General features: G+C 36.1%; 1 protein-coding gene across 1 annotated transcript in view; it reads right to left on the bottom strand.

The window, feature by feature from the left end:
- The window catches only part of LOC116174298 (frizzled-2), a 164,973-nt gene extending 150,823 nt beyond the window's left edge, over nt 1-14,150 (bottom strand). The window contains exon 1 of the mRNA XM_031492192.1: nt 14,086-14,150. The gene's annotated coding sequence lies outside the window, so the exon portion shown is untranslated. The remainder of the gene's footprint in view (nt 1-14,085) is intronic.
- Nucleotides 14,151-14,810: the final 660 nt, after the last annotated feature.

Here is a 14,810-nt window from a genome sequence, read left to right as displayed (position 1 = left end):
ATCATAAAGATTAAATATTGTGGACACATTCGAGACATTAAGTGCTTCGTGTTTTTTATTTGCCCGAAAATATTTCTGAAGCACCAGGCTGGCCGAGTGTGTGATTAAGAACGTCTTAAGGAAGCCGCATTATGAGAATTTATTAATTGGTCATGTGGACCGTAGAAAATAATATCGAATCGGAAGTGTTTTAACATTCGAAAGGGGCAAATTAAAGGAAATATGGGGTTCTAAGTTATATAATATACAGGGTGAGGTTTTTTTTCACTTTATACTATGGGTATATCTCGTAAACTATGAGAGATACAAAGCCGCTTCAATGGGAAAAGTTATGCAGAATTTGAGGGTGATTAATTTTCCTTTTGAAAAAAAACCGATAAATGTCATTTTCTAGGGTGCGCTGGCGTTCATTCATTTTCAAAGATAGGTCCAGAGATAAACTATGATCAAATTTGTTTTGTTTTAGTATTGATACTGGTATCTTTTAAGCCACATCGTTTGGCAACGTCCACCACTTCAGCGAGGTAGTTGTATTAGTATGCGTTAGCAGTTTTTCGTTTTTTTCGCGCCAAAGTTTGCTGATTTTATCTTTTTGAAAAGCATATATATATCTGATATCTGGTCATATTGAAAAAATAAGTAGCGCAAAAATTAATTGCCTCTGCCTCTCTGTCGCTACTTAGTGGTGGAAAATTTCTTTTGGGTTTGTTTTTTACTGCTACTTTTGAATTGATGACTCTTGTTTTGGAATAATATTACATAAGTCGGAAGCTGTATGAAATGGTGAGTTATTATAATATGCGTGCTTTCCTCTTGTACCGTGGTCATGTGTTTGTCCTACACTCTCAAATTTTTTAATATTTTATGCCCATATTTGAGCAGCTTTAGAATGAAAATTTGGTGCAAAGAGTAAGATCGAAATAGTTTATAGAAAAAACACGCAAAAACAGGTCAATTTTAATTGAAGGGGAACATCTTTTACTTAAAAATGTACACCTCGTTAAAATTTTGAAAAACACTACCACTAAAAACACTATTTTGTTCCTTAACAATTTGCCAATGACACCTCCTCCATGGCTTGATAAGACTCTGGTTTTATCAGATAAAACTCTTCTCAAACGGAGAAGGTGCAGCGAATTGCATACTCTTGAATACAATCGCACGACAATTTTTTAACCAATTTTTTTAAAATTAAAAAAATGTGCAATTAATAATAATAGAGATTGCCCAACAGAACAGAATATTCTAATTACAGATAATACATAATTAACTGATAACGAGTAATTATTTAGTTACCTAATAAAAAAAAAAAGAAATAATTGATGGTATTGGTATGAACGGTATCAACAACATGAATTTGTTTCTATAAACTATAATTTTCCTGCGCAACCCATTTTCGTGATCAGTGTGACAGGGGGACGCGGTGAGTAGAAATTGACCATTCTACCATCTTCCTCCTCGACCCCTTATCGGGATCGGTTATAATTCCTTATATTTCAAGAGCGGAGTCGGAGGAGGGTTCTCACAAAGTGCGATTGGGACACTGGGAAGAAATATATTCGTTGCTGATGGGAAAACTTTAAGAGCAAATATCTCGAAAACGGTTTGTCGGAGGGTACTCACAAAAGCAAAATGACTCGTCTGGATGAAACATATCTGTTGATGAAGTCGAAGCGAATGTCTTGAAAACGGTGTGTCAGAAGAGGGAACTCGTAAAGGGCAAGAGGAACGTCTGGACCCGACCCTCTTACTATTGATGTCAAACCTTTCAGTGCCAAGATCTGCAGAACGGAGTGTTAGAGGAGGGTACTCTCAAAAGGAGGAAAATTCTTCTAGACGAGACACATCTACTGGCGATCTAAAAACTTGTGAAAAAATCTCGAAAATATTGGAGGAAAGAACCTACAACAGGAAAATGCAATATTTTGAAGAATTTTTCTTAGCTCTTGAATCTTTTTGCATTATATAGCGTAGATTTTTAATGTATACCAGCCGACTAAGCTATTTCGGTCTAAAAAATGGCAGCCAGTGGAGCAGCTGGAACCTCACCAATTTCATTGTGCCACCCTGTATGCTAGTTTGTGTAACTTATAGTAAATTCTTATTTAGAAAGGTATTTTTAATCGAAATTCTATTATTAAATTCTATTAGTAAAGAAAAACATAGCGCACATAGCAATAGCTCTTTGGGAAGTACTGATCAAGGCATGGATAATGCGCTAAAGTTACTCGCCTTTAGGGTAAAAACCTTTTTCCATTTATAGCGCATTTTTCAACTCATGGGCACTTTCCTCCGACAAAGCGTTTTCGAAATATTCGTTCGTAAAGTTTTGGCATTTTTATATTTATATATTTATATCCGGTCACGATAAGGAGTCGAGGAGGGGGTTACGGTTGGTAGAAATTAATTCCTTTCGTTGAGCCCTTTCTTTACAGTACTATGAAGGATACCCCCCCCCCCCCCCCCCCCAACCCCTCTTTCGATAAGAAGTAAAAAAGTAGGGCGGTAGTTGGTAGAAAACAGTTCCTTTTATTGAGCCCTTTAATTGAATAAAAGATAACATTTATTTCTACCCCCTCCCTCATCCCCTCGGCTATCCACTGATCTCGGAAAAGAGTTGCGCAGGAAAGTCAGTTCGGTAATACATTTGATTAAAATACCTTGAAGGGGAAAACGTGCCCCCCCGTCCCCCGCCCCCCTTGATTGTTGCATGTAAAAATTTTACGTTTTGCCATTGAATAAAGGTTCAGATTCTTTATTCAATGGTTTTACATTCAAAAACAGCATCTCAGGGAATAATTTATGGGGTGGGGGTGGGAGGGGCTCCATTTGCAACAGCGAAATTTCATGGCCGTCTGGCACATCTTCAAGGTATAGGCTACATGAAGTACCTAAATAATTTCACGAAATTGTAAAACTTATATTTGGTTAAACAATTTTCTTAGGGCAATCGATTTCGACTCAAATATTAAGTCATCATCAGGCCTTTGCTGGAATACATTTTTTGAGACGAACGAACGATGTAAAATCCGTTTACAATGTTACTTCATCGCATCAAACTTATATAATGGAGCAATACATCAAACACGTATAGGCTACATTCAAAATTCAAAATCCCAGGACTCTAGGACCATTCCCCTAAAAGTAGATCAAAACCGCCGAAGTGGGTTCGGAGTTCGGACGGAGGGACAGACGGACGGACAAAACGCAAACAATACCACATTTTCTTAAAAGAATGCGCTAAAAAGTATTTCGCGCACTAAACAGCACATTTAATGAGTAACCATATTGATCCTGATCGCTTTTCACTCTCATTAAAACGACTGTCATTTATGTACAAGAATTTTTCTATTCATGTATATACTAAAAAAAATTATCAAAGTCCTCGTGTGAGATCGAAGGGACTTCAGCGCATTTTTGTGTGGCAGATCAGTATTCTATTAGCCACTTTTGACTCAACCATGAATAAAAGATCTTGTCGAAGGCTACCACATTCCCTTTGACGGTACCCACTTCCGACGTCCCGTTCACCCGCAATTCGCATTTGAAGATTTTACCCCACCATCAGTTAGATCTTGTCGGAGGCTACCACATTTCCTTTTTCGGTGCATACTTATATTACACCCACATTTTGGTGGATTTCGCTAAAAACCTTCCACAAGATAGTACTTAATTTTTGGGGCAGCACTTTTGACTCAACCACACGTTACACCGACGAATCACGCCCAGAGTCGCCCTAATTACACGGCCTTGTACACCCGTTGCCTTGCTACAAGAGTTCTTCTACGCGCCCACATTTGCTGCCAGCCAGCCAGCCAAAGTGAGATTAAAAGCTACTTTTTACAAATAAATTTGCAAAAATGCGCTACAAATTAAGCGAGATAATCCAACTTTGATTTAAGTACATACTTTCTTTTCGTCATTGCACTATTGAGAATTTGTTAAAGTTCAATTACAAAAGCAGCACTTCATAAGAACGTTTGGTTGTTTTGTGCAAATATGGCGGATTGACTATAGATGAGCCTTAAGGACGAAATACAATTCTACCAAATGTATACATTGAAGTGTAAGGGTTTGTAGCGCATTTATACCTAAGGAAATTGAGAGGTTCTTGTTCTTAATGGAAATCACGAATCATCGCTCGGTAAATGTTTGTTGTTATTTTGGGTTATTTAATGCAGGTAGTAATCTTTGTGCATTTCTTTACAATGTATTTGTGTTTTGTATGCAGAATTTTATACTTTTTGTGCGTTTCAATCTTTGATTTTGAAGTTGACTTGATCTTACCTCAATGTTGATTTATATGTTTGATACCGTTAACCTTTTGTTCAAATCGCGTTCATTTTTAGTGTGATGTGTGCTAAATTTTTGTTTACGTTTCGATTACACGGCCTTGGCTCCAACTTATATTTTTGATCATTGTTTAGACATGTGGAAATTATCGAATTGTTTGATATGTGTAGGTGACTTGTTTTTTGTAAAGTAACATTTTCGCCTTGAAAAGACGGTCATAGGGGTGGTACCAAATTGTAACCAAATAAGTTACATAAGTTACATCCTATATATTTCACCCTTTCTTTTGATACCTGCTTAGGTATAATAAACTTGTTTTTAACTTTTGACTGTAACCAACTTAGATTAATTAATCACAGGTCAAGATGGTTGAATCTTTGTACTTGACTTGAATATGTGATATTCCTTCTCGTTTTGAAATCTCGAATTGTGCGTTGCAGGTAACAGTGCAAATACTCCACTTGACACGGCGGAATATGCTCGATACATTTTGATTTGATGATACATACTGTACAGTTTTAAATAACTATAGAAATTTCATCAAGGAATATCGTCAACTTTCTGAAATCTCTTGGTATTTTTACCTAACGGTACTTAGGCACTGAAACCGTACAATTCTGAATTGAGTATGTATTTGAAAAATGTGCGTGATTATTGACGGTACATTTTGAACGTATAGGTACTTTATTTTCTTCATCTTATGATTAATGCTAATTGAAAATGTATGCAAAACAATGCGCTTATGTAAAAATTAAGTTTGTCGTCTCGTTGAAATTACACAATAAAGTTAACCAAATCAATTATCAACCGCAAGACTACGGTGACACTACACATACTAATAATAAGTGTATGGAAAGTATCGAATTATAATTTTAATTTTAATCTCACGGTGAAATGCGATCTGAAGGGATCACAACGGGTCAATTACACGCCGTTTCAAACCGACGCCATACCTACTAACTACCATCTGACAGTTACACATAAAATCCCACACAAATCCAACCGGCAATGACTGATATAAAATTTAAAATACAAATTAGGCAAGATTTTTATTATCGTTAAAAGAAACAAACAAACCATTTACATAAGAATTAAAAAAAATTGAAAAGGTATACCCAGAAAAGTATTAAATTAATCAATTTTTTCCTTTGCTCCCCCTCTGAACTTCTCCAACATGCTTCAGGTGGATTCAAAGATGTTCAATTAACTTCGCCTAACTTTGTCGGCTTTATCATAATAAACAAACACGTATGAAATTATGAAAACAGCGGGAAACTTGAGGCCAGAAGGACTATTAATCATACATTTAAATGCTTGAAGTCCAAATTTAAATAAATTATAGGTAAATCACGAAGATGTTGTGACCAGAGTCAGCATTTTTCTTACTTAATATTTGAGATTTCATAGTATTGTGTCTCATTTCGTTTTATGTGTGGATTATAAGAGAAAGTTAGTTGAGAATTTCGGTGACGGTTGCGTAATTACAGTCTTTTTTTGGTGTGTATTTGGTGGTGTTTATTAATGGATTAACTTAGCGGAATCGTTCATCCAGCTGTGGCACCAAGCAGTGGGCACGTCTTGCAAACTAAAATAGCATTCAAAGGCCAGAAATCAATATGCAAATATGAATGAAGTAACCACCCATTGCCTTTGGAAGGATTTTATTGATGTAACAATTTAACTCGACTGAAAATGTATCGGTCCAAGCAACGTTTGTCGGCATATTTGTGTGTTATAAAAAATTTGAGGCGGTCCAATCAACTGTTCCGGGTCCCTCAGCGTCAATTTATACCTTTGCATTCTTGATTAGAAAATCGTGGTCAAATTTTTGCTTTGCGCGTTAATGGAGATACCTACCGTGATGTGTATTGTTATCTTCTATACCTACTTATAACAAAATACGAAGAATCGCATACGATTTTCAGTAGGGGATTTTTTTGCCACTCGGCTCTTATTCGGAAACCAGACTTTTAATCCGGCTCATATTCAACAGCACTGATCCTTGAACTCGTAAAGTTGAACATCGCTCTCTCTTTTCGTTTTCGAGTTAGACGACAGACAGACAGACTGACAAAACCATCACATAAGTAGGGGAATTTTTTTCTCTCGAAAAATTTCTCTAAAAAGTAGCAGTTAGGTGATACTGTTATAAGTGTTTTATCTAACGAGGAATTGGCGGGTGGCCGAGGGACTTTCGGTATAAGACTTACCCCTCCATCAAGTGCCAACGGCCTCTTGAAGAGGGAATTCCGGTACCGTTTGTATTTGGCAGGAGGGAGGATGGTAAAAGCTGTGTAATTTGTCACTCATTGGAACTGTGCAGCGGCCGTTATTCATCTGGTGAAGTTGTTAGTATTTGGTTGATCGGTAGCGTGTTGAATGTGCTCGGTTTGGGTAACGTATTTAGGTTGGTTGACATTTGTTGCTGGAAGTCTTCTTAGTTAGAAGATAGGATAGTGGTCACTATTATGTGGGGTGGGTCTTTCAGGGGCACCCTGTCCAGGAAGGTGGCAATATCTTCCGACGCGATAGTGATGATGGCACTGCCTCTTCAGGAGTTGGTATTGAAGTGTGTATTTGCATCATTGTTTAATATTATTAGGTTGTCACTGAAGTCGAGGAGTTTTCAACGATTCTGCCTCTAGGATCAGTGTCAATGAACTGAAATGTTCAAGAAGGATAAATCGCGGGGGAAGTAGATCTATTTGCTCCAAGTAAATAAATAAATAAATGAATAAAATAAAAATAAATAAATTTGGTGCGAACAGCGACTGCTTGTAATTGTGTTTGTAAGTGCAGATCAGTGAAGTGTATATTATTTTTGAGATATATTGCAACGCCACGGTCCGCTCGTTCAGTGATGATTCTGTTTTTATACACTGTAACGAGAGGGCATTTTTATTCCATTCTCGTTTTACGTGATAAAAAAAGTCATATAAGGTTTCAAATCTTACGATGCGAGTTAAGTTCCTTCGAGAAAGAGATAACTAAATGTCTGCTGTATCAACGTTTTTTGCAGACCACCTTAGATTTTGCGAAACAATGCAAATTAACGCCGCCATTGCTTTCCACCATGAAATAGGCGTTTTAAGTCAGCTTAGTATAGAAAGAGAGGATGAGTTTTTGCGCGAAATTAAGAGTCGCGTTTTGGCATCCGAAGAGTCAATAAGAGAGATGAGCGTTTTGGTCAGTACGCCGTTTTAGTATAGCGGCCTTGAGAGTCCCAGTAATTAAATCCAGCGTTCAGGATTTACCCTAACAGTATGAAATGTTTGTTTCTTTGCCGATTATATTAGCTTCCCTTATAACGAAAAACCTCGCGAAAAACTAATAATAGTAATGATTTTAGGTGCAAAATAATTTTATCTATTACATTTTGTATACATGCAAGTATTCGACAAGGTGTCCCAACAACGATTTGTACTCCCCACCCCCTTTCGGGAGAAAAAAACAAAAAATTCACCTTACAGGTCGATTTTTATATCGAGGGAAGGGGGCTATTTAAATGCAAACGAATATATTCAACTTTAACCCCGTGCTAAGGGTTTCAACCTCCACAAAATGATAAATGGGACGAGGAGTCAAATGCCCCCTTATTTATAAGGAGTTTAATTACTTACACAAACATTTAAATTTTTTAACATCGAGGGATTAGTTATCGAATATTTGAAGCTTAAAAAAATACTAAAAGCTCAAAGAGGTTTAAACTACCGACCGTATTGCTCGGAATACCTCCACTAACTTCCATCATTGAATAAGTATACCTGTTCAATGTTTCTTCATTCAAAGGCCTTACATTTCTCAAGACTTCGGGGGTTTATTCTCCGGCATTCGGCGATAATTTGTTTGCCGTATCGAAAATTTTCCTTGGGACACCTTGTATTCCCGACAATCAATTTCATGCGATCATCGACACTAAGATTGAAAGTAAATGCCCCTTTGAAACAAACAATCGCGACAACAAGCAGCAACCACTTAATCCTTCGAAATTATTGCGAATCTACAAATCTCTTAAGAGCATGACGTTGTGGTTTATATTTTGAAAGACACATCATCTTCAGCGGGCTCGTGACCATTTTGCTTAATTATTTAACGTGACTTTTCCGTATTGCAGATGATGTAGGTTGACACAGTAGTGTTTTATTATACATGACAAAGGCCCTTAGAGAATGACGACGTATTTTTGCAAACGATCCTTTAGGGACATTTCTATCCCTTATAGTCAGGTAGGGCGGATAATACAGATAAGGGTAATAAGTCACTTTAATTCACACAATTATTTTTTCCTTTGTTTAACAAATAAGCAAATAGCGTCAAGTTTGCGGCTTGCCAAACTAAATTTACACTTTATCCTTTTTATTCAGTGTACTCGTATTCCCGAGACCACCACCTATTTCAAACTTGTCTCGGCAAATATTGTTTAATCTTCCTGCTACGAGGAGGGGTACAACTGTACAAGTGTACCCCAATTTTTGTTTTTTGATGATAATTTTGTACTAAGTGACTTCTGCGCTTTCGTATTTTCTTTTATCCTCCATTATGCATTTTTTTAGTTGTTTCTGATTATTTTACCAACTGCTTTTATTATTTTTCTGTAAAAAGTTAGAAAATTTATCTGCAAGAAGCAAAAGAACGCTGTACAAACTATCCATTGTCAATACTGTGTGTATTACATTATTACGTTAACATATACATTTTGTAACGCATATTTACGTTTCTAATAAAAAAAAGTGTTATACCTATTTCTTTGCATGTGCATGTAAGCGAATACCTGCGGTTGGTTACAAACCTTTGTTATCATTAAGAAAAAAAGGTAGTCACTTAAAAAGGGTAGAGTAACAGCCTGCAGATAACAAATTGAACCCAGATGAATATTAAATGCCAATTAATATTGGGGTACAAACGTACCCCTCTTAGTATTTTATTAGTGATTCAACTACGTTCGTAGCAGGAAGGTAATGCCCTCACAAACGCTTAAAATGTTGCTTAGCTGCCGGTTTATATGTGCCAAGAAATTATCTTAAAATCTAAATTCTTTTATAATTTTGTCCTTCATACCCTTCAATAAAAGTATTTAGATATTTTTTATAAAATGTTCATTTATATATTTATTGTTATATGTAAATAGCAATTGTATACACAAAAAAATTTACACATCAAACAACAAATATACAAACTTTAGATATATGTTAGCGAGGTGCTACTTTCAGATAAATATTCTTTTTCATCATCAAAAATCCTCAATAACAGAAATTCTTTAACTTTTATTTAAACTCTTGTACCTACTGTGGCGTTTTCTTAAAAAAAGAATGTATTTTATCCTTTTTTTTGTAAAGTCAATAATTTTCTAGTTATTTGCGACCGAAGGTATCTATCAGTTTTTCGTAAAAAAAAGTCAATGGTTTTAATTGGTTCTTTGCGACAAATTCGAAAAGAATGCATTTTATAAAAAAAACTACAGAGAACAAAACTGTATCTTTTTTAATGATTGCTGTACGACCAATACGACCGACTCTATGGATTGTTAAAGGTTAGCTCTTTTTCGTCAAACGCTAAATTAAAAAGCTTCAAAGTCAAATAATGGGAAAGTTATGCATTTTTCGAGAAAAACCTAGAATCATTTAAAGTATCAAAAAAAAAGTATTTAGCATAATAATTGAGCGAGTTGTGAAAATACGATTGATTCTTACTGTTTCACCTAGAGAATCAGCGAAAACAACTCCCTAGTTACCACCCTAATTAAAATTAGTCGTCACCCTTTTTTCAGTTTCCTCTATGTATGTATTATTAATACGTTCTAGAAGTTTGGCCAGTTTAGAATAATTAATTTTGAAATAATTGGAGGTAAAAGTGAAAAACGAATTTCTGCAATTGCTGGAAAAATGTACTTCTCTTCAACATAACTCCAAAATAACGGGATGTACGTAAATGTAGCTTTTCCAGTTGCAAACCCTTTGGAAAATTTTCTGTACGACAAAAATTAAGGGAGATACAAACGTCTAAAGCGTGTATTTTGGGATCACTACCTTGGTTGAGCTTTGAAGCTCAGCCCCTTTTAAAACTAAGATTTTAAAGGGGTTTAATGTGAATAGCCTTATATTTCTTATAAAAACCTACGAAATGGTTTTTAGCGTAACACGAGGAAGTTGCGGTCTCGGCCCCTAGGCCACCTAAAAACTTCGGGTTTTCGCCAATTGAGAGCTGCTATGGTTGTGTTACGCAGCAATATCCACGAGTGGGTTTGGAAACTTTTTCTAATGTACTTTCTATCATAAAAAATGGTTATGATTAAAATACCAATTATAATTTTTTTAGGATGGTTTATTGCATCCGGACCCAAGCTACGCTGTTTTATTTTATGTCGATAACATTTTGTTACATCCCAATTCCCTCTTAAATCGTTAATTGATTTTGGGTCCTTCAAAACCCCGCATGAATCTTTCTTTTGTTCTTGGTTAGGTTGGTCTTATAATTAGGGATTTTTCTTGGTTGCATTTATACCAATGGCGTACCATTCTTTTTATTTTTTTATAAATAATGTAGAAATTCTCTTTTATTTCCTTTATATGGATTTTTCCGTTGTCATTCTATATTTCACTCTTTTAATCTCTTACAATCCCCCGTATCTAATTTCATACACAATTTCACCCTGCTTTCTACGTTCTATGTCAGATTTTGGGTTTTGTGTAGCGCCCTCTATCGTTTCTATCGTACCAATTTTCCCGCCTGGTGTCCGTTACTTTTTGATTTTTCCAATAATGTGGTTCTTCTTTTTATTTTCCGGAAGCAATTCGATTATCATATTTCGTGCGGGCATGAGGTGCGGAAAAGTGTTACTAATTTTCCATCCAAATTATTTGTGATTCAGCCTCGCTTTCAGTATTAATAAATCTCCGACAATTCATTATTTTGTGACCCACCGATATTTTGGGATCTGTGTTATACCAAATTATACACGCCGTTTGATTTTGATTTAATCCACTGCCATAAGTGTAAAAATAGCATTTCGGTGTGTTCTGCCGTTTTTGCCTAACATTATTCCTGTATTCGTAAAGATGATGTAAATACGAAAGGGGTTAATTCTTTGGCTTACATTAAACGCTTCGTTACCCATCTACAGGGTGTTAACATTTTAAGATCTTTTAAGTTTTTTCTTTATATCCCCTTTGAAATATAAGTTACGCTGAATGGCTTATATTATTAAGTGGCAGAGCAAAGCGATGCAAGCTTTATAGGGGAATCGATGGTGTCTGCCCGTCTGTCCGTGAACACGATAACTGTCAAACACTTGGGCCGATTTGGTTCGAACTTTGCACAGTTGACCTATATACCACAAGTAATAAGCCTATTGAAAATGGGTCAAATCCAATGACCCCGTAGGGTCACACCGAGGTGTTCTGCCGCTTTTTTAGATCTGATTTAGGGGTTTATTGGATATATGTTGATCGTAGAGTGTTGTTTTTTCAGAAGTCATGTTCCATTTTCTACCCCTGAACTTGTTATCGGTGCGCCACTGGAAGATTGTGAAACAAGATTTGACTTTCTGTTTTGTTTAGCCTTTTGAAGTCTTGTAAATTTGAAGTTGTATTTTGTGTTTGCTATACATTGAAGGCTTAAACTGCAATATCCCCATAGTGGCCACCGTGTACATATACAGGGTGCCCCAACGAAAACGAAACAGACTGAATACGTCGTAAGGAAATAGTTTTTGAAACAAACGCAAAAACACGCCGATTTTGGTTGGAAGAGGGACATCTTTTAGTTCAAAATTTACACCCCTGCTGTTAAGCACTCTAAGCAGGGTTGCTACCTCTTCAATAATTTTAAATTGAACGTTGGGTGACACATCAGTGGAAAGGACTCTTAATTTTCTACGCGCCTATGATTTATTTTTCAAATTCGAGACTATTTTGGAAGATACACCTGACTGTAGGGCTTAGGTAAATCTATGTAACGTAAGTACGTCTGGTTCATTGAAATAAAATCGTTTCAGTATTCATTACCTAAAAACCGAGCTCAAATCCAATCCAAAACATTGGCATCTGACATCAGATAATCCATCAGTTCATAATAGGGACAGCTTTAGCCAGTTTTATGAGTCTAAAATTTTCAGCGTTATTAGGAGGTTTCATTATGTTGATCTTTCATGGTTTATGTACTTCAGGATTGTTTTGTGTAGCGAATATTGTTTATATAATGTTTATACATATTCATTCAAGTAAAAGCTTGCATTGCATTTTAATTATTTGTGATTTGACACCGTGTACTCTACAGACGACTTGCTCAAATATGAAAAATAAACCATAGTCGTGTAGGAAATTAAGAGCCATTTCCAATGGTGTGTCATTCGACCCAACGTTCAATTTAAAATTATTGAAGGGTTAGGGGCGAAGGGAGTTAACAGCAGAGGTGCACATTTTAATGTAAAATGCCCTTCCAACCAAAATCGACGTGTTTTTGCGTATTTTTCAAAAATTATTTCCTTACGAATTATTCAGTCTGTTTCGTTTTCGTTGGTCTACCCTGCATGTGTTATAAAAAAGAGAAATAAAACCCAATTACCACTATTACCGCCTTAATGTCATTGTGTGATCTCGCAAACAGTTTCATTTACACATTGAACTTTTAATTTTCGATTTTTTTAATATTGCTTCATTTCCTCCCTAGCTCGCATCCCTTTTCATTTCATTTAACAACTTTTAAATAATCAATTCCAGGCGAGAATAAAACTACCACTTCCAACTTATTTTTTCCCTTTTAGTTTTAGCTTCCTCAACCACCAGAGGGCTATTTTCTAATTTTTGGGGTACCCCCCTAACAGGGAAAGAAAAGTTAGTGCGCCTTAAATTTTATCTTATACACAAACGTATCCTAATCTCTCCATGAGCATCCGCAGGCGTGGTTAGGGCTACTAGCCTTTATTTTTGTGTCCCGGACCGCGTTACAATTTTTTTAAATTTGTTTAATGTAAATTTGTAAAAATAACTAGACTTATTAATAATTTAAAAAAAGTAAGTTATGGTAATCGATCAAATAAGAATTTAATTTCAACCAATCTACGTTATAATATACGTATACTCGTACTCGACTCAATCTACGTCAATAACTTTTCTCCATTACCCAGATTTTGACTAAACATTCACTCGGAGCAGCTGTTTCAGTAATTTTGGCTGGAACACTAGGTACAATTTTTCAAAGAAGTTTTTATGGTGTCCATATTTTAAGAATATGTAATAAAAAATAGTGTTTGATACGCTTGTCCTTACTAGAAGCATCTGGAGTTAAAGTTTCAAAAAAATATCTTCATAAATAAGAAAGTTTTCATTGCGCGTCTGCGCAGGCATACATTAATGGTCAAGATTTTCTCTTGTTGTGGTGCCAGAGCTATAAGCTACCGAATGCAAAAAGGACGATCTAAATACCTTTAATAATGTATGAGTAGGTAAGGCCTCCGCCGGACGGACAGGGGGACAGACGAAGAAAGTGGCCATAATAGTGCCATCCAACATGAGTTGGAAAATGAGCTAATTTGAAAAATCTCATGACACTCTTTCCCGGAATTTGTTTTTTTTATGGATTTTTCTTGTTAACGTTTCGAAATGGGCCGTGAAGTACAATTCTGGGAGAGCGAGGAGAAATAACTACCTGCACTTTTCTTTCTTTGTAACTACTTTAGCCCGACATTTTCCTTCTGTTGTTAGACGAAATAGTTTCGTAACATTTTAACATTGGTATTTATAACAGATTCGTGGGTAGGTACTAAGGGTTAATAAGAATAATTAGGAAACTTACCGCTTTCTTCAAGTTACCCGAAGGCCTCATTCTTTGCACAGAAACCTACGCGCACACACATTTAAATTGTAACTGATTTGAATTGCAGCATTTATGGACTATAGATACCTCAATAAAACCGGCATGAACTCACCTGATGTGACGCGTCGCTATCTGCATGACACAAACGTTGAAATTGATAACCGAAGTTACGTCACGTAATATTCCAACAAAACTGCTATTAGTCTGAGTACCAAAGAATATTTATCCCCCTTTATTTTGAAGAAATGCACTAGGAGCATGGAGGAGAGTCTAAAGAGCGTTTGATCGTTTTGAAACAGTTTAGAATCCTTGCAAAGAGTTTCGGTGTTTTTAGAAAGCATATTGAAGACTTGGAAATGGTTGAGAAGCCCTTTAAGAGCATTCTAACACCTTTCACAATCGTGTGAGGTACTGCTTGCCCTGTTTGGATCCTTTCTAAAAGCTTCCAAAGCGTCTACGTCCTCCATAAAGCCTTTGAATATAAATCTATATTTTATACCTATTTAAAGATAAAGCTGAGACCTGAAGGTTTGTCGTGTTGTGGCCAACAATTTTCGGGAAACCTAGCGCAAAAAGAAACCCAACCGCAGAGTCTAGCAGCATCTCGTTCGACAAGCCTACCGTTTAGGCCCCAAACTGAAATCCTTGTCTCTTTCTAAAAATGTGCAGGATTAAGTGTCCACACCAGAATCCCACTTTATCTA

The sequence above is a fragment of the Photinus pyralis genome, unplaced genomic scaffold (genome assembly GCF_008802855.1).
Source record: "Photinus pyralis isolate 1611_PpyrPB1 unplaced genomic scaffold, Ppyr1.3 Ppyr1.4_LG6, whole genome shotgun sequence".
In the NCBI taxonomy this organism is placed as follows: Eukaryota; Metazoa; Arthropoda; class Insecta; order Coleoptera; family Lampyridae; genus Photinus; species Photinus pyralis.
This window is presented reverse-complemented; position numbering and strand designations above follow the sequence as displayed.